This window comes from Myxocyprinus asiaticus, chromosome 39 (genome assembly GCF_019703515.2).
Source record: "Myxocyprinus asiaticus isolate MX2 ecotype Aquarium Trade chromosome 39, UBuf_Myxa_2, whole genome shotgun sequence".
NCBI classification, from domain to species: Eukaryota; Metazoa; Chordata; class Actinopteri; order Cypriniformes; family Catostomidae; genus Myxocyprinus; species Myxocyprinus asiaticus.
In genome coordinates this window covers 4,588,159-4,609,132 of record NC_059382.1, presented here as the reverse complement: position 1 = coordinate 4,609,132, position 20,974 = coordinate 4,588,159, and the positions used below count along the sequence as shown (strand labels likewise).

Below are 20,974 nucleotides of genomic sequence, written 5' to 3'. Positions count from 1 at the left end.
GGCACAGAGTGTCTATGTGTCGATTTGGCAATAGGGCTAAGTAGATCTGGGTTTCATCTGCATAGCTATGGTACGCAGTTTGATTCTTTTTCAAAACTTGGCTTAGTGGGAGCGTTAAACTGGAGCGGAGCAAGAATTGAGCCTTGTGGGACTCCACATGTCATGGATGTCTACTCAGATTCATAGTTACCTATGTTCACATAGAACTATTTTTACTGTTTATTTAAGACATTTTAAAACATAAGGGAATAGAAAACATCATTAGCTCAGTACAAAATCAATAGAAGTCACTGGAAAGAAAGTCCCACTGGATCCTCAAATAATGCTCATTAAAATACATCTTATTTAGTCAAGCAGAAAGCAGGCATTAGTTTACTATAGCAAGGTTGTCAGCTATGCAAACATAATGTCACAATTTACAGTATATATTTGACAGATTTCAGATTTTATTTTACTGTTTGCAATTGTTTTACTCCTTTTACTCAAAGGGACTAAATATAGAAATGTACTTTATGCAAAGAAAGCTGCGTTATGTTACTATTTGCCCTACAGTATATCACATTTTGTGTTTTCCTCACACTGATAAAATGGCAAATCAGGTGCTATTTCCTTAAGTCTGTCAATCATTTTCTTGTTATTATCATGTTCCCAGATCATTTTGAAGACAAAGGCTTTAATTCCATTATAATTTTGTAACAATTCCAGACTCTCTTTAACACTGTATGGGCCATTTTGGGCTAGGCATGTGTTCAGACAGGGTGAATTTACAGTGAAGAAAACCACACATTCATCTTGTCCATTCAAGATGTTTTTCAGGTAATTCTTCAAACGAAACTCTGAATGTTCTGGTGATCAAGGTTTTGCAGCAATGAGGTTACTGCTCACATAAACCTCACCATCCTGAATTGTATTTTTCACTTCTTTAGTTGTTAAGTCCTGACCTGAATAGGACCCTGCAAGTCATTTCTTCTTCTTAACTCTGAAAGCTACAGCGTATTGCCCTATTCCACCCAACCTGGAAAACATATACATTTCATAATTTACATTTAGTAAAGACATTTAGTGACTTAAATGCTTTTATCCAAAATGAGGAACATAAATGCAATTTGTCCTACAAAGCCCAACAACATCTATGGTATGGCAGTACCAAGCATGAAGTAGTGAACTACATTTTTCTTCTTGAATTTGTGAAATCAGCAAATATTAATAGATGATGAACCTTTTATATACATAAGCTATATATCACAGAATCTAAAATGTTAAAATTGCTAAAGAAATTTTCCAGGTTCAGTACAAGTTAAGTTCCATTATCAACATTTGTGGCATAATATTGATTATCACAAAAAGTCATTTTGACTCATCCCTCCTTTTCTTTAAAATGAGCAAAATCACAGTTACAGTGAAGCACTTACAATGGAAGTGAATGGGGCCAGTCCATAAACACTAAAATATAAAGGATAGCCACAAAATATGCGTATTATGTTAGTGTGATGCAATTGCTTACTAACCTTTTTTGTGTAAAGTTATTTACAATTTTACACCTTTGTTGTCATGGCTACGAAATCCTGTGATCCAGGAATTAGCTGTAACTTTACACAGATAAGGTAAGCAATTTTATTACACTAAAATCATGTTAAAAACAATTATATTCACATCTTGTGACTTTACTTATGGAACTATGTTTGCTTCAGAGTTTATGGACTGGCCCCATTCACTTCTATTGCATAAGTGCCTAACTGTAACTGATAAAAAAACAAAAAACAAGGAGCGAGTCAAAATATTTTTTTGTGGTAACCAGTATTATGTCATAAATGCTGAGCTCAACTTGTATTTAACCTGGAATATTCCTTCAATCTTCATACCATTAAATCTTTAAACCATTATCTATTTAAACTTATTTTAAGGTTATTTAATTACATACTATTACGTGTGAACTGTAAAAGAAGTCAAGCAAAGTTTTCAGAGATGATGTTGAAGATGAGTCTGCTCTGAGATCATGAGAAGCAGGGAATATTTATCAAGAACCAACAACCCCACGTAAGTCACATGATTGAGTGACTCAAACCAAAAGCAATATTACAGTTTTTTTCTAAACTCTGGTGCTCTCAAAACAATAAACACAGATTAAACAGGTTGTACATTTTTCTTGATTTTCATCATTTTCTCGAAACACTACATTCAATTTTTCTGATCCAAGATTTACGGGTTTCAAAACAGACAACTACTGTAAATTAAAGTCATATTCCCAAATGCACAGATCAGGTTTTCAATAATCCCTTCAGGTTTTCAAATCCCTTTCAGATCCCTTCATCCCTTTCAAATCCCTTCACAGATCAGGTTTTCAAATCCCTTCATAAATTGCATCCCTGTGTTAGTAATGCAATTGACTAAATTCTTCACACAACTATCATGACTTTGCTGTCAATGAATAGGGTCAAATATGAAAACTCAGAGCAAACAAACAATAAGAAAGAAGACGAAGAAGAGGAAGAACAAGACGGAGAAGAGGTGCAAACTGAGAAGAGGTAGAGTGGGTGAAGGAATAGAAGATGTGATGAGGAAAGAGGAAGTTTTCTCAACTCTTTCAGGGGTTGGGGGGTCTGGGTAACTCAGCGAGTATTGATGCTGACTACCACACCTGGAGTCGCGAGTTCGAATCCAGGGTGTGTTGAGTGACTCCAGTCAAGTCTCCTAAGCAACCAAATTGGCCCAGTTGCTAGGGAGGGTAGAGTCACATGGGGTAACCTCCTCGTGGTCGTGATTAGTGGTTCTTGCTCTCAATGGGGCATGTAGTAATTTGTGCGTGGATTGCGGAGAGCAGCATGAGCCTCCACATGCTGGGAGTCTCTGCGGTGTCATGCACAATGAGACACGTAATAAGATGTGCAGACTGGCTTTCTCAGAAGCGGAGGCAACTGAGACTTATCCACCGCCACCCGGACTGAGGTGAGTAACTGCGCCACCACGAGGACTTACTAAGTAGTGGGAATTGGGCATTCCAAATTGGGAGAGAAGGGGATATATATATATATATATATATATATATATATATATATATATATATATATATATATATATATATAAACTCTTTCAGGGGTGAGCATTGAAAGAGTTGAGGAAAGACCAAATGGAGATGCTGTAATGATGGTGAGCAGAGAGAAAGAGGACAGCAGGGTGGAAGAGAAGAGTAAAGGAGACACAGAAAAGGCTCAAATGATCTGAAAGTGCCTCTAATTGATCATTTTATGAATCACGGTCTCTCTGAGACACAAAGTGTTTGGCCCAATGTGAGCAGATCTACAGTGACTTCAATCTCATCAAAAAAGAAGAGGGATAAATAGCATTGGTCTGCATGCCACAATCAATGTCCACAATTACTGTAATTTATCTTATATTAATAAATGAAATATCGTATATTTACTACTATAATTATACCTGTTTTGTATTTTTTAATCCGATTAATCATGCTTATTATGGATTTTATAATGTTGCTGCCATCTAATATTGTTCCGGCATTTTGAGCATCCTTGAACATGCGTGAAGAGAGACACATGCTGCGTAAGCAGTAACATGTTCAGTCTGCTCAGCACTTAGACTTGTTTAACACTATCCTTTTTTCATATGTGTCAATGACCCGGCAATTTTTTTAACAGTAGCTAGTAGTGTGAAGTCACAGTATCAGACACTCTACACATATCCAGTCACACTTAACTTCTGTTTCAGATGCTCAGTTGTGTGAAAATACTGTAATTCAAAATAACATTTACGTTGGTCTATTATTTATTTATAATTGTATTTGTTATTATGCACTCTTTCATTGGTGTGTCATATAATTTCTACCCACCTCTTGCCACCCTGAAAAAAAACAATTTGTTGGCTCAACAACCATAACGTATTAAAATAAATAGCTTCTTCTCAGAAACTTTTTATTATAACATTTTAGCTTTACTTAATATGCATTACAGTAATGTGTACAACACAAACTATCAATTATAAGGTGAACCTAGAGTGATAAATTAAGTAAAAGAATAATTTTGAGTTCCTTGAACTTCTTTGGCTTTTAAGATTTTAAGTACTACCAACTCAAACAATCAAGTATAGAACTGAGGTTGTGGGGAATATCCATAAGCCCTTGTGCTTGAATAATTTAAGCACATATGTTTGATCAAAAGGAAATTGTTGGGGCATTTAATTAGTTGAGATTTTAGCTCTTTTTAGTATTATTGATGTTACTTTAATTAGCAGTTTCATGTAAAGTCAACATTAGGGGGGTTAGTGTTTCCTTCTGTGTTAGTGTGATCCTGTTCATCTGTGTAACTCAAGTGAGCTTTATCTGCACTACTTTGGGGAATCAGTCAAGTTTAATGACTGAACTCTGTCATTATTTTCTTTTGAGCCGAAAAAATTAAGTAGAAGCAATAATTTTAAATGTAATTTGAAACAATGTGCTATTAGTTGTTAAATCTTATTTGTGTGACATACCTTTTTAAGTTAATAAAGATTAAAAAACTGATACATTTGTGTATATCTAACTAAGGTTTTCTAGTTATGGTGACATAAAATGACCATAAGTTGAATTTACTTAAAAAGCGTAATGCAATTTCTAAATATATATTTCAAGTAAATCCAACACAATTTTTTTCATGCTGCACTACTAGAGAAGTATAGATCAAGTGGGAGACGATACCTAATCAAGTGTGACCAGCAAGTGGAGGCACACAGACTGTGTCCGAAAGCTGAAAAATGCTGCCTTCATAGGCTGTATTAAGAGATAGGAGGGCATCAAGGCGTGCACTTTGAAATCCAATGTTTGCATCCACATGCCTTCATCTGGTCAGATTTTGAATGCAGCTGACTTGGATATCCCAAAAACTTATGACTCCATTTCTACCAGCAATTTGGCTAATCACTGTAGTCACTAAATATTTGCTTGGTTATGTCTAAAGTTCACTTGAATTTGTTTTAAATCATTAAACATTATTTTATCTGGCCTTGAAAGTCTGTCTGAAACCAGCATCCTTTCCTCACATCTTAGCTCCTCCCTCTTAGGATGCAAGGAAAAATGCGAGGATGAGATGTGAGAACAGAGGAAACAAAGCAAGATATATTTGTAAACCGGAATACCCAAAATTAAGATTTGTGCACATTAACCGTAAACACTGGACAAAACCCAAGACAAATTGTGCCTTGAACTGAACTAAATCAATTGAAATTGAGCTGTTTTGTTTAGCCTGTACTGGATTATTACTGTCCAGGAACAAAACAAACACAATTTGAAACACTCATCACAATTCTGTGTGAAGCCTCATAATATCTGACCATATTAATATTTCTCTGCTGTGGTATACCTAAAAAAGAAAAAGAAAAAAGAATACATATATGTACACAAAGGACCATTTGATACCTCACAGAAATCATGCACATTTGAGTAGCCCGTTTTATTGAGACAGCAAGATTTGCAGTGAAAAAAAACATTATTTTAACATACGTATATTGCAGTTTGATTATTGACAAAAACTTTCAAATTAAACAGTTGCATCGAAACAGCAATTTGGACGATTGGGTTAATACAGTAGTTCCATGACTTTGTGCAGAGTACATATATGTTTCAATCAGTGATGACATTTTAAACATGCTCTGCATCCTCCTTGCTGAAGGATTTATTAAGGCTTTATTCTCCTGGGGCAACAGCATTGCTTTCAGCAGGCGGAGCAGCAGGTGGCTCAGTAGGCGGGGCAGCAGGCGGGGCAGCAGGCGGAGCAGCAGGTGGGGCAGCAGGCTTGACAGCAGTCTTACTTGAGGATCTTTAAGGCATAAAATACCAGTAAAAAGGTTACTGCAATTTTCAAGAAATATGGTGTATACATAGCCTGTCTACATTCAGCTGTCTACATTTTACATTTTTAAAGCTGAAATAACATAATGACTGTTAAACTGCACAAAAGATGACTTACTTCCCTTTGAAGAGTTTTTTAGGTTTCTTTAATTTAGAAAAAAAACCACCCCCCTCAGTGCATTCAATACACAGATGAAGCAGGCAGATCAAGACAAGCATCTTCACTTGGATAGAAGCCTAAGATATAATGACAAGATAGTTATTACTACTGTTCATTACAGGTAAGTCATTACAGGAAGAGACAATGCTCTAGTTTTCTCACTGTTCTCAAAACCTTATTTCAAACTGTTGAATATATATATATATATATATATATATATATATATATATATATATATATATATATACAGCCACATTTAATTGCCAGCAAAAGTAATGTGTGTAAACATTTTTAGTTTTACTGTACACTGTAGTTTATTTAGCTATTTTCTTAGTTTACGGTAATGTTGAAGCAGGCATAAGTAAGCCCATCGTACAGTAAGTTGACTTCACACAGAATGTGAATAGCCTACTATTTTTTTCACATGTAAACTTCTGGCTCAACCAAAGGCATGACTTTAGGGCAGGACTGTCTGTCTGGCTCAACAAATCAGGTATAGTGGTTGAAAAAATGCCCAGTATATATATATATATATATATATATAAAAATGCCCAGAAATTTTACCAGTGCCCAATTCTTTTTGGAAGGCTCTTAAAAGCGTGAAATGAATATATTTTCCCCTGTCTGCTGCCTTGATGTCACAGCTCACTCTAGTTGCTAGAGATGATTGGGAATGCCATAAAAAAATGTTTTTTTAAAAATGAATGAATGAATGGGAATGTCAACTAATCTAGACCTCACTGGTCTAAACCATATATACATTAATTCCCAAACATCTCAATGGTAGTTACGTGGCTGGCACAATTTTGTCATAACTGGCTAAATGAGTTTATAGCTAATATCTCTACTATGTTCTGTAGTTTCATTATCCTCAAAAGTATGATCACAAGAAGAGAGTGATAAATGAACATTCAAACTGAACTAGCATTACTAGGGTCATCAATTTTTTACTTACCATTATGTCTGTCGTTGATTGTAGTGATGTAGAGATGCTTTTCAGAAATTAAGTGCTGATCCGTTCTGAAAGTAGTGAGTGGGAGAAGCAAATAGATCTTATTTATTCTGCTCTTGGATCATCCCTTATGCAAAAAAGATTGATAAAATATCCATAATCTTGAACAGTACCGGTGTCCGTTTGATTAAAGGTTAAACATTTGCACATCATTTGGTTCATTCAGTGGCTCACTGTGATAAATTAAAGCTGCATAAAAAAAAAAAAAAATGATTATGGTTGTCCAACAGGTCTAGAACTATTGAAATCACAATATTAACTTTAAATATATTTTTAAACATTTAAGTGTAGTCACCTTTTTTCACATTTTAATGTTCCCACACAAGGTACCTATACTTAATGTGGCAATCTTGTTTTAGTCAAGCTAAAAATATTATTTATCATGACTAAATTAACCGGAATACATGACACTGAAATAATAATAATAATTTTAAGATTTACACATTTACATTTTGTAATAATAATTCCATCTCTAACAAAATAGAAAAAAAAATAAACTATATATTTTAAGTTTTATTAATTTAATTTAGTTAAAAACTACACAATTAAATTTGATTGAATTTAATTATTAAATTGAAATGCATTTATCTTGAAAATAGGCTAAAATATGTTTTGATTTACACTGACTAATGTAATTATAAGGGTTATATCAAGTGGAGATTGGCTTTTAAGGTAAAAATCGCAGGTTAACACATAGTGTAGGCAATGGACAAAATAAGTTAAGATGTTTAAGAGTGAATACATATCTGTTGCCAATGCAAATGAAAAGGCCCTTTTGCATTTTCACAAGAAGATAATGATGTACTTTCCCATTAGAGCAGAAGAGTCATGGATCAAAATGTCTATCTGACTGATTCCCAACTGTAGTCTATTGTCCACAGCCAACTGATCTCTCAAGGCACAGAACATCATACATTTCCTCAATTACTTGCAGACTTTGCAGAAAGAAGTGAGCATGATGGAGCAAGGTTGTGTCGGCATGCTATCGCTCCTTGTCCAGTTTGTCCATTTTTGTTATTTTTATGCTCTGTGTGTGTTTTATCACCCACCTTTAGTCTATGACCGATTGATTTTACTTAATTATTGGTTAGCGAGCTTTGGATTCATGACCCAGCGCAGAGCGTTTCTTTTTTTTTCAACCTCAATTCGTGCCTTAACTGGCGATAAACCAGGTGCACTGCACATGCCTTAGAAAGAAATGCCTTTGGAAATGGGGTAAATGAGCTGGAGCACTTGTAAGTTTAAAGAAGAATTGGAGGGATTTGTCCACTGGGTTTGTAATCCCCATGGAGGATTGTGATGGGACGCCACTAGCCCTATGATATTCATATCTCCTGTATGTCTTCCCAGTTCAGTCGGTATCAACATTGTGGATTGCTCCGACAAATTCCGAACTGGTAATAGAGGAGTTAATTGCTATAATCTTTGCTCCCTGAATGGTGGAAATCTTGAATAAATACCTAGTCTACAACTTACTCCTGACTCCATCTCAGTGCAAATAGCATTGGTTAATGCAAGATCTCTTGTTAACAACACTTTTATTCTAAATGACTTCTTTTTAATAACACAAGTTGGATTTTTTTATTTGTCACTGAATGGCTTAATGTTGGTGAGTTAAGTCCTCTAACCGAACTCACTCCAACTGGCAGGGGCGGAGCTAAGGGGGTGGCCACCACACTCGCAATTGCCCTTTTGGTAATTTTTTGTCTTGGGCAGCTTTTAGTTTTTTAGAGGTGGAACTGTCTCCGTACAACCACAACACACAGAAGACTTAACACGTGCACACACCAAGGTCGAATCATCTCTACGTTCTGGGTGTCACTGTATCCACTCCCCTCCATTTTTGTATCCGCGCACCTCTGCTTTCTACACCAACAACCAACCTCACTGGCCAAAAAATGTCTGTGCCACCACAGACTGATCGATGAGCACAAATGCACATGTGCACTCTTCAAATGGGCGCATTCTATTCAGAAGAGATCATCTCTATGCACTATTCCCTTCAAAGTATTTACCATCCACTGTGAGAGCAACGAAGGGCTGAAAGATATGGGGCTCCAAAATACAGTCATTTGGAATTCCCTTTTTAAGCCATTTTTCTTGAAAATTCAGTTTGATCTATTATAATTGTTCTCCCTATGAAGTGCCCTATGGAGGCTGATTTATCCCGTTTGGAACGCAGCCAAAAACAGCACTTGCACCAGAGCACAGAGAAACTAATGCTTTGTTTATGTTTACTGTGCAGTATTACCATTAAATCCTTTATAAATCGTTTTTATTCTTTTCATTCTAAAGGTCTTCAGATACTAGCAGGGTTGGGAGGGTTACTTTTTAATGTAATCCAATACATATTACTGATTACTTAACAATAAATATAATAAGTAATGTAATCCAATTACAGCAATATGAAAGTAATGTAATCACATTACTTTTCATTACTTTTGAATTACCACAAGTGCACATATGTAAATAAAGTCAAGATAAAATGAATATGATCTCTTAAACTTTAAATGACGCCTTGAGTGCAAACAGAACATGTTTGAGTAACATTATGAGTACTGTTGTAGCTGTTATTATATCTGAGGAAAAGAAACATGGGCACTGCACCCTACCAAGAAAACAGAAAATGAGCTGTTAATGCAGAACAATTAAATGCAGCAGGTGAGTTCTCTGTCTGCTACAGAAAAATTAAATGATCATAAAGCAAATATAATCAGAACAGATGCACTGAATTATGTCTTGGTTAACATTCAACTAAGTCTGACAGTATAAACCTCAGATTCAAAAACCACGTATTGCAGTTAGTGTGTGTAGGCAATTGCAATTTGCGCTATTCATTAACTTCAGACTGCATTCAGTAGGTAGATCACACGTTGTTATCATCATCATCGTTATTATTGTCTCAGTTAAATGCTGGAGAGCGTCTTTCCTCCGCTTGCTCATGATCCAAAGTCAAACATCACCAGTTAACAGTTTATGGCTGATTTCTATGTTTAAGGAGGATTTTAAAGCGGAAAAAAAGACTTGATTCCAAAAAGAAAACAAAATCTAGTTTTAAAGAATAGATCAAAACAGATTTCAACTTTTAGTGTGTCTTTTCAATGACATACAGGTGCATCTCAATAAATTAGAATGTCGTGGAAAAGTTCACTTATTTCAGCAATTCAACTCAAATTGTGAAACTCGTGTATTAAATAAATTCAATGCACACAGACTGAAGTAGTTTAAGTCTTTGGTTCTTTTAATTGTGATGATTTTGGCTCACATTTAACAAAAACCCACCAATTCACTATCTCAAAATTAGAATACATCATAAGACCAATAAAAAAAAAGAAAACATTTTTAGTGAATTGTTGGCCTTCTGGAAAGTATGTTCATTTACTGTATATGTACTCAATACTTGGTAGGGGCTCCTTTTGCTTTAATTACTGCCTCAATTCGGTGTGGCATGGAGGTGATCAGTTTGTGGCACTGCTGAGGTGGTATGGAAGCCCAGGTTTCTTTAACAGTGGCCTTCAGCTCATCTGCATTTTTTGGTCTCTTGTTTCTCATTTTCCTCTTGATAATACCCCATAGATTCTCTATGGGGTTCAGGTCTGGTGAGTTTGCTGGCCAGTCAAGCACACCAACACCATGGTCATTTAACCAACTTTTGGTGCTTTTGGCAGTGTGGGCAGGTGCCAAATCCTACTGGAAAATGAAATCAGCATCTTTAAAAAGCTGGTCAGCAGAGGGAAGCATGAAGTGCTCCAAAATTTCTTGGTAAACGGGTGCAGTGACTTTGGTTTTCAAAAAACACAATGGACCAACACCAGCAGATGACATTGCACCCCAAATCATCACAGACTGTGGAAACTTAACACTGGACTTCAAGCAACTTGGGCTATGAGCTTCTCCACCCTTCCTCCAGACTCTAGGACCTTGGTTTCCAAATGAAATACAAAACTTGCTCTCATCTGAAAAGAGGACTTTGGACCACTGGGCAACAGTCCAGTTCTTCTCCTTAGCCCAGGTAAGATGCCTCTGACGTTGTCTGTGGTTCAGGAGTGGCTTAACAAGAGGAATACGACAACTGTAGCCAAATTCCTTGACACGTCTGTGTGTGGTGGCTCTTGATGCCTTGACCCCAGCCTCAGTCCATTCCTTGTGAAGTTCACCCAAATTCTTGAATCAATTTTGCTTGACAATCCTCAGAAGGCTGCGGTTCTCTCAGTTGGTTGTGCATCTTTTTCTTCCACACTTTTTCCTTCCACTCAACTTTCTGTTAACATGCTTGGATACAGCACTCTGTGAACAGCCTGCTTCTTTGGCAATGAATGTTTGTGGCTTACCCTCCTTGTGAAGAGTGTTAATGACTGTCTTCTGGACAACTGTCAGATCAGCAGTCTTCCCCATGATTGTGTAGCCTAATGAACCAAACTAAGAGACCATTTTGAAGGCTCAGGAAATCTTTGCAGGTGTTTTGAGTTGATTAGCTAATTGGCATGTCACCATATTCTAATTTTTTGAGATAGTGAATTGGTGGGTTTTTGTTAAATGTGAGCCAAAATCATCACAATTAAAAGAACCAAAGACTTAAACTATTTCAGTCTGTGTGCATTGAATTTATTTAATACACGAGTTTCACAATTTGAGTTGAATTACTGAAATAAATGAACTTTTCCACGACATTCTAATTTATTGAGATGCACCTGTATATGAACATGTTACATTTGCCAGAATGCCTCCCTCACCCAGACATATGAACTGTTCTCAACAATAATTTATCAAAATCAGATAAATTCTTCATTGAACTTTCTTTCCTAAGAATTTAAAACACATTTTCAATCAATTTGGATTTGTTAATAATGATCGGGGATGCAAAATCATGAGAGGTGAAAAAGGAGAGTAAGTCATAGCAGGTTTTCAAGGGTATTTTTAAGTTGATTTTTGTATTGTTGTTGTATTCAAAACTTGTTTTTTCTTAAATGATGAAGGTTTAAGTACCGTTCACCTGGGTGAGGGTCATTATTTCAGCTTCAATACGGAATAACATACAGGATGTCCAGGCTAATGTAATACAGCTTGCATTTGCAACCAAGCAAACCAGGGGATTTCTATGCCGTACCAGCAATGATGCGCAAATCGTGCCAGTATTGTCAGTGTCGTGTATTTTATTGATTCATGTTTTTCATGTCTTTTATATTGAAATGTTTAGTTCCTGTTTCATGTCATGTGGTTCCCTTGTCATGTGATTTCATGTTTCCCCTCAGGTTCATGTGTCTTGTTTTCATTGGTTTATTGTTTGATCTTGTTATCAGTTCTGTCTGTTCATTGGTTCCTTATCTTCGTTTTACCCCTTGTCCATGTATTTAAGCCCTCATGTTTACCATTGTCCTTTGTCAGGTATTGTGTTTGTGTAGCGTAGTCGAGTTTATGTCAAGTTGGTTGTGTTTGTTATGGTTTGGATTCACATTTTGGATATCACTTATGTAAGTAAACTGCACTTGGATTCATCTTTACTTAATCATTGTCATTGCCAGCACCAACATTACAGTCAGCTATTCCTGCTCCTGCCAAATGATGAGGGCCATGGATTTCTTTGAGCACTAATGCTAACTCATTTTAGCTAACCTAGCTAATGTGATTTCTGTGTGGCTCTTATTGCTTTCAAATTCTCAGGTCCTTAGATAATGAGAGCATCTTCACAGCTGGAAGGCATAAATTCCACTGAATTTTAATGTTGTTTTCTCTTTTAAAGAGCGAATAATGTCGAAATTTCCAAGAAAATAATGCATGTTCTCTCATGGCCATCGCGATGAAGCAGCTGTTTGCCTCGTGAGCAGAGTGCTGATGTGAGAGAGGTGTTATTTGCACATGCAACAGTACGAGGCACTCCTGACTCAAGTGAATTATAAGAGAACCCGAAAAGAACATGCATCTAATCCACCGCTCACTCTAAACAAACAGCTGTCTGTATCACTTTGTCAGAGAAATTCAATATTTATTTAGTCAGGAATTAAAATGTTATCCTGACAGTAATCCCAATTTTTTGAAAATGTAACTGTAGTCTGATTACAGTGGGTTTTCATGGATTAGTTACCTAATTTTTGTATCCTAATTACCTAATCTGTTATTCCCCAAGCATGGATGCAAGCTTCAATATTTTACCACTGTTTTACAATATGTTAGTGACAGTAGTTTCCTTATTTGTGTTATAAATGCACATTAAATTAAAACAAGTAAAATCAAAATGGCAGTTCTACCTTTTTATGCACTGGCAATGCACAGACAAGTCCAATCTATAGTTTACATGGCGGCAAGGGCTCAGTAAAGACACATGCAGGCAGAGGGGGCTCTAGTGTTCTGGTGTCATGGGTGGGCGACATACCGGTAGAAATGTGCCAACAGGCATACATTTTAGATTATCGTCTCTATCACGGTAACACAAAATTGCCACACTAGAAATGTGTACGACACATAACACGCATGCATTACACACTCTGTTGAACAAATGGATGAAGGCAGAGCAATCCGTGTATCATTTATTCATTTCATATTCAATTAGGAATTCAAAATCGGAAATACACGTTTACAAAACCAATATTAAAATATAGCTGCAAGCAGCAATTAAGGGGCCAAGCACATCAACCATTATTGGGCACAACAATGGCAATAAAATAAGTAAAGCAATCTGGTCATGATTTTAGGCAAAATGGTTGAAAAACCATGAATATTATCAATTGCAATGGGACATAAAAGCTTATTACTTTTGACCAACAGGTGGTGCTGTCACCAAATTTATATGGTGTGGTCAAGGTGCTGTCATGATGACACACATAGTTTCATGTCAATATGCCAAAGTGTTGCCGAGATGGCACAGAGCCTGAAAACCATTCTGGCACCATCAAATTCATTGTGTTAAACGAAAGTCATCAACACGAAAACCATAACTTTTTGTCGGCATGGTCTGAAGGTTGTCTGATTCGATTTTGGTTAAAATCTGACAAACGCGCTAGGAGTTTGAAAAAGTAGGTTTTTCCAAATGGCGGACAGGAAGTTCAATCGATCATGGTATAATTGGTATCCACGTTCTCAGCATGACCCATAGAATCTACCAAGACTGATCTCATGACAATAGCACAAAGTAATCAAGTTATTAGCTTTTTATCAAAACTTTGTATAACTTTTGTATAATAAAGTACTCTATCCGCCTGTCACCACTTTACCTAATCCATCTATAGATTTATGTGAAGAGTTTTCACTTTTTGTTTTTTTTACTGATAAGGTTGTTGGTATATGATCCAATATCAGTATCCATCAGTAAATGATCCATCTGGGTCCATTGTATGCTTAGATATTTGCAGTTGTTTTGAGCCTGTACTCCTTTTGCACTTAAACAACACTATTGCACACATGAAGTCTACTTTCTCTCCTTGCGATGTGATCCCTTGTCACCTTTTCAAAGAGGTAGTAGATATTATTGGTCCTAGTAACTTATCTTCATAAACAGTAGTCTTACTAATGGCATTGTTCCAGCTAGTTTTAAGCATGCAGTCGTCCAGCCTATTCTTAAAAAATCTAGCTTAGACCCTGGACTTGAAATATTTTTGGCCCATTGCTAAATTATCATTTATATATAAGATCCTGGAGAAGGTAGTGTATAACGCAGCTTTTTTTTTTTTAAACAAAGAACAATATTTTTGACAAATTTTAGTCGGGTTAAAAGACGTGCATGGATTGGCGCCAGGGTACATCTCACACTTAATCAGCCTTCATCAATCCAAGAAGTCTCTCGGTTCTTCCGACCAGCTGCGCCTTACTGTCCCACAGTCTCATCTGAAGCGTTAGGGTGACCACGCTTTTCCTGTTGCAGCCCCAACTGTGGAATGAATTACCGCTGTATCTTAAATCTTCCACTATTGATATGTTTAAAAGCGGCCTTAAGACTTATTTATTTTCTATGGCTTTTAATAAGGTATTTTTATAACTGTCGTCTTGAGTTATTAGATGTTAATTCTAAAGTTAACAACAGTACTGTCAGAACACCCAGTAATTTTAGTTAAATAGTGCATTATATTCTAAAGCAGTGGACACAAAAATTGCAGATCTGTTCTGATAAGGTCATTGATAGAAGGGAAAACGATGCTAAAAACCAGAAAATAAAATATGAATTATAAAATTCAACACTGTTAAGAGAGCAAAATAACTGGGCTTACAGTAGGCTAACTTACAATTACAAAATGTGTAACTTACATTTACAAAATGGAAAACTAAATGCAACTGGTACTGTGGGTCACCACTAGATGTTTAATGTAATATCTGGGTCCTGAAGTAAAACCAGTTGAGAACCACTCAACTGATCTACCATGTTTGTATTTTTTACCAAGTTTGAGGTTTGATACTTTCGACATAAATGCCACATTTAATTTCTCTTGATGGACACAGTTTCACAGTCACTTTCATGTTAAATTAATAAATGTACTTACAGGAAAATTACAGTTCAATACATGTAAAGTGAAAGCATTTGTGGCAATATTTTAATTAGGCTACTACAAAAATAATTTCAACTTACTCTATCCCTCATAAGCAAAAAAAAAAGAAAAAACATTTGGGTTACAGTGAGGCACTTACAATGGAAATGAATGGGGCCAATCTGTAAATGTTAAAATACTCACTGTTTCAAAAGTATATCCCCAAGACCAGTGCTGGTGTTATGGATCAACTGGGGATCGTGTTAACTGCATGTGAATAATTTTACTTACCTTTTCAGCAGATTTGTTCAATGTGAATTGCCAAGGAGCAAAAAAAAAGATGTTTTGCACAATATAAACTCTGGTATCATTATTGAATCGAGTTGTTTCGTTGATGTCTGTTCTAATGAATTTGACAGTTTAAGAGTGATTTTAATGGTTTCACAGGGTAGGCTAACATCTGTTTTCCCATGTTATTACGGGACAGTGGTTTGAATGGAACTGGCTATTACACTTGTTATAATATTCCTTTTTAAAACATGGATAGTTTTGTTTTGTCATTATTGAATGTTTTCTACAGTATTTGTATTAAGTTTTCTGTCTTCTCCCCTCGCCTATCAAAATAAATGGGTCTTTTTTTTTTTTTGTTACTGTAATTCTTTTCTCGCGTAATATAGGGCTATATCAGAATATTTATTTTAAATACTACTTTTAAATAAGTAATGTTTTTCTTTGAGTCTGCTCTGATATTCCAGATCTGAGTGCTAACTAACAGTGCTGCTTAGCCGTAGCACCACATACAGACAGCAGAGAGCGGCATAATGTATGTTTTTATGCACCTGAATTTTGTTTTTTTTTGTCCTTTCATCTTGAAAAGAAATTAAATTTAGAAACAGTGTTTGCCAAGAAAAATCATATTAAATGTTTTCACAGAGCAAGCATTTATCATTGTTAAATGAAAACCTTTGGCCAACACGATACCGAGTTTTTTGCTAAAATATGCTGATAACGATACTTTATTGCTTATTTTGTCATCAGGTCACTGTTTTGCATAGCAAAAAAAATCTAACAGGTTAAAATATTTTTATTCTAACATTGAAAACTTTTCATTGAACATGGATTGGATCTTATGACATTCCAAATTTGAGTCACAATCAAGGATAAATAAAAGATTAAAAAATTATACAGATCTGAAAAGAATGTGAAAATATAATTAGATAAATAATGTGTTAAAAGGAAATTTATGTTATGAATTCTAAAACGTGTGTGCGCGCACACAATGGTGGCAAAAAGTTCTGAATAATGTACAGATTTTGCTTTTATGGAAAGAAATTGTTACTTTTCACCAAAGTGGCATTCAAATTATCACAATGTATATTCAGGACATTAATAACATGAAGAATTAATATTACAATTTAAAAAAAAACAAAAAAAAAAAACAACTTAAACTACTTCAAAGAGTTCATCAAAAAAATCCTCCACCTGCAGCAATGCCAGCTTTGCAGACCCTTGGCATTCTAGCTGTCAGTTTGTCCAGATACTCAGGTGACATTTCACCTCACGCTTCCTGTAGCACTTGCCATAGATGTGACTGTCTCGTCGGGCACTTCTCACGCACCTTACAGTCTAGCTGATCCCACAAAAGCTCAATGGGGTTAAGATCCATAACACTCTTTTCCAATTATCTGTTGTCCAATGTCTGTTTCTTTGCCCACTCTAACCTTTTCTTTTTGTTTTTCTGTTTCAAAAAGTGGCTTTTTCTTTGCAATTCTTCCCATAAGGCCTGCACCCCTGAGTCTTCTCTTTACTGTTGTACATGAAACTGGTGTTGAGCGGGTAGAATTCAATGAAGCTGTCAGCTGAGGACATGTGAGGCGTCTGTTTCTCAAACTAGAGACTCTGATGTACTTATCCTCTTGTTTAGTTGTACATCTGGTCTTCCACATCTCTTTCTGTCCTTGTTAGAGCCAGTTGTCCTTTGTCTTTGAAGACTGTAGTGTACACCTTGGTATGAAATCTTCAATTTTTTGGCAATTTCATGCATTTGTATAGCCTTCATTCCTCAAAACAATGATTGACAAGTTTCTAGAGAAAGCTGTTTCTTTTTTGCCATTTTTGACCTAATATTGACCTTAAGACATGCCAGTCTATTCAGTAGCAGTTCTAGGTTGTATGGCGCCTTGGGCAAAACCTACTTCAACACATCCCCAAAGTTGTTAACCGGGGGGGTGTGGGTGGTGGTTGGTCTGTGTGGGTGCCTCATGTCGCCCAAAGACCCCCCCAAACCAGATGCTGCCCTGGGCAACTGCCCATGCCGCCCATGCCTAAATCCACCACTGAGTATATCGCATACTGTGGCAACTCAAAAACAAAGACAATGTTAAGCTTCATTTAACTAACCAAATAGCTTTCAGCAGTGTTTGATAACATGCTCATTTGTTAGCATGATTACTCAAGGATAAAGTGTTGGAGTGATGGCTGCTGGAAATTGGACCGATGCCCCATGATGGAGGTGGGGACATTGGTCCGGATCCCCAATGCTCCACAGGCCGCCCTCAATTGAGCTGGAGCATACCGAATACCTGTAAGTATAATGGGGGGTACATACCAAGTCTTGGTTGATTCACCAAGGATTGGTTCAATCCGAGTCTTTGGGTACAAGCCGGTGGGTGAAGGTAAGGTGTGTGCATGGGGATAAATTGGCCGGCATTTACAACTTTGTTGGGAATATGTGTGGATGGGTCCTGCAACAAAGTATCTCGGTGTGTAGTTTACGATTCGCTGGCTAAGGAAGCGGTCTACGTCAGCTCCGCGTCAGGAGGATGCAAGCGAGGGGGAAGTCTCAGCTTCTGAGATTTTATATATATATATTTTTTTTTTTTTTTTTTTTTTTTTTTTTCCATGGAAAATGAGTTTGAGGGTGAGTAAATATTGACAAATCTTCATTTTTTTTGAGCAGTGAACTATTCCATAAACATTTTAAATTATCTATACAATCTCCTGAGGGTCAGACAAGTTTGGAAGACTTTTTTTGGGGACAGCAAAAAAGTCTGGACCCCTAGCAAAAATACAGAGCAGAGGAAAATCAATTTACAATTAATTTCAAATGCCACTGAGCATCTCACAACATATGTTACAGTTTTTCTCAATCGCTTTGGCACAGTCATCAAATGACTATTAAACTTCGTCAAACTTTATGACTAACAATTTAACATTAGGTCATTTGTTCACATGACTATAGTCATTTAGAATTGCTTTGGCACAAAATGCATTGAGTAAGCCTTGCAGATCAAAATAGTTTGCTTTCATTTGCTATTGAATGATATTAATCTCAAATGCAATTATACCCATGTTCATTGTGTAAATACCTACATGCTAAAAAGAACGACCAACAATCACAATAACCTGTCACACATATATTAGATACATAATAGTTATGTGGTGTTGTTGTAATAGTTGTCAGATAGATAGACTTAGGCTAGATAGGGAACAATTCAATTTCCACACAATTTAGAGCAACCAAACATAAATGCTGTCCAATTTAGCAGATAGGTGAAACTCATAACCTATCAGTTCTCAAACACATTTATACTGCAAGTGTAAGACTGAATTTCACAGCTGTGGAATATGGAGCAGGCAGGAGACAGACAGGGGCAAGAGCCTGCTTGTGCAAGAGAAAGGGGCATTAGAGTGCAGGGTGGTATGGTGAGAGGGAGAGGAAGAGAGAGAGGGCACAGAGGATGAGGAAGAGCCAGAGAAAGGCAAAGAGAAATCTCAAATGAGATATGGGCAACAATTATTGACCATGTCATCAACCATGGCCTAAGTATGACCGAGGCTGGTCGGAGAGTGCAGCCTAATCTGGGCCTGTCCACGGTGTCTTCAATAGTCCAGACATTCAGGAGAGAAAACAGGTGTGTAATCAAATATTGTACACTGGTATTCCAGTAAACTTGGCCAATGCATGTCTCAGAATTTATGAAGAATACATTGACTTTACTATGCTGTATTTTCTGTCTAGGATTGAGCATCTACCCCATGGTGGTGGCAGAAGATCAGTTTTCACTGCTCAACAAGAACTTGAAATTTGTAATATGGTCGTAGCAAACAATGCTACTAGACTAAAAAAAAATTCAAAGTGCAGTCATACAAGATGATGGTGTCTTTCAAAATGTCAACACCATCAGCCTTCCAACAACTGAGAGAGTGCTGAAGAGAAATCAGATTGCAATGAAGCAACACTGCAAGGCACCTTTTGAGAGGACTGATGAGAGAGTGAAGGAGCTGATGTACCAGAATGTACAGGTAAGAATTCATCATTGTACACTACACCATGCTGTAATCTCCTTGTCTTTCAGTATTGACAAGTACAACCTGTATATGCAGAATGTTACACAATGTGGGATATGTGTAACTGTATGATTTACAATATCTACTGTAATTCATTTCCTAAATTGCTTTACTATCTTTAATAGAGTGATGGAGCTGGAGGCTGATGAATCCCCGCACATTTTTGTGTATGTTGACGAGGCAGGATTCAACTTAACCAAAGTCAGGAGACGTGGCCACAATATTAATGGTCACCGAGCCACTGTTGATGTGCCAGGCCAGTGTGAAGGGAACATTACAATGTGTGCTGCCGTATGTGGGAATGGTGTACTCCGCCACATTCCCATCACTGGGCCCTATAAAACACAATGTCTAAATTTCCTGGCAACTCTTTACAGGGATCTCATTTCTGAGAATGAGAGGGGGTTGGTAAGAAATTACTTGCCAATGTATGTTATAGTTTGGGACGACGTAAGTTTCCATCATTCAAATGCAGTCAGGTAATGGTTTGTTTACCACCCACGTTTTTTGGAGTTTCTCCCACTATACTCCCCATTCCTAAATCCCATTGAGTTATTTTCTGCATGGAGATGGAAGGTCCATGATCACTGTCCTCATGACCAGTTGTCCTTACTGGGTGCAATGGATGCTGGTTGTGAGGATATCACAGCAGATTGTTGTAGGGGGTGGCTGCATCATGCCAAAAGATTTTTCCCTCATTGCATTGTAAGGGAGGATATCAGGTGTGATGTAGATGAAATGTTGTGGCCAGACAGCGAGGAGAGACCGCAAGACCCATGAGGTTGAACTTGCAGCATTTTTTTCGTGCACATATTATAGTTCCTGAAGTGTGTGTGTGGTACACCTTTTGCAAGTTACAGAGTGGTGTGCTGAATGTACCACGTGATGTGAGGATTGTACTTAGAGTTTTGACAATTGTACGTTTTTCAGTAAATGTGCCAACTCGATTGAGAAACTGTAAGGTGTGAGTTTTTCCATTCCTTGGAACACAAGAGGAGACATTGGGCAAACACATCTGCACTAACAGAGTAGTTGACTAAAACTACAGATAATTTGACTTTTGCAGTTTTCTTTTTATTGTTCATTAACACACTGACATAGTAACCGATGTATGTTGTCATGAAATCAAATGCCTCCTTAAAAAAAAAATCCCAACACTGCAA

General features: G+C 36.8%; 1 long non-coding RNA gene across 1 annotated transcript; it reads right to left on the bottom strand.

Annotated features, from left to right (window-relative positions):
• Positions 1-5,419: 5,419 nt before the first annotated feature.
• LOC127429913 (uncharacterized) lies at positions 5,420-7,068 on the bottom strand. The gene is made up of 3 exons (XR_007895370.1): positions 6,952-7,068; positions 5,955-6,073; positions 5,420-5,804 (listed from the first exon to the last, which is right to left on the bottom strand). It is a non-coding gene; the product is annotated as an uncharacterized LOC127429913 (long non-coding RNA).
• Positions 7,069-20,974: the final 13,906 nt, after the last annotated feature.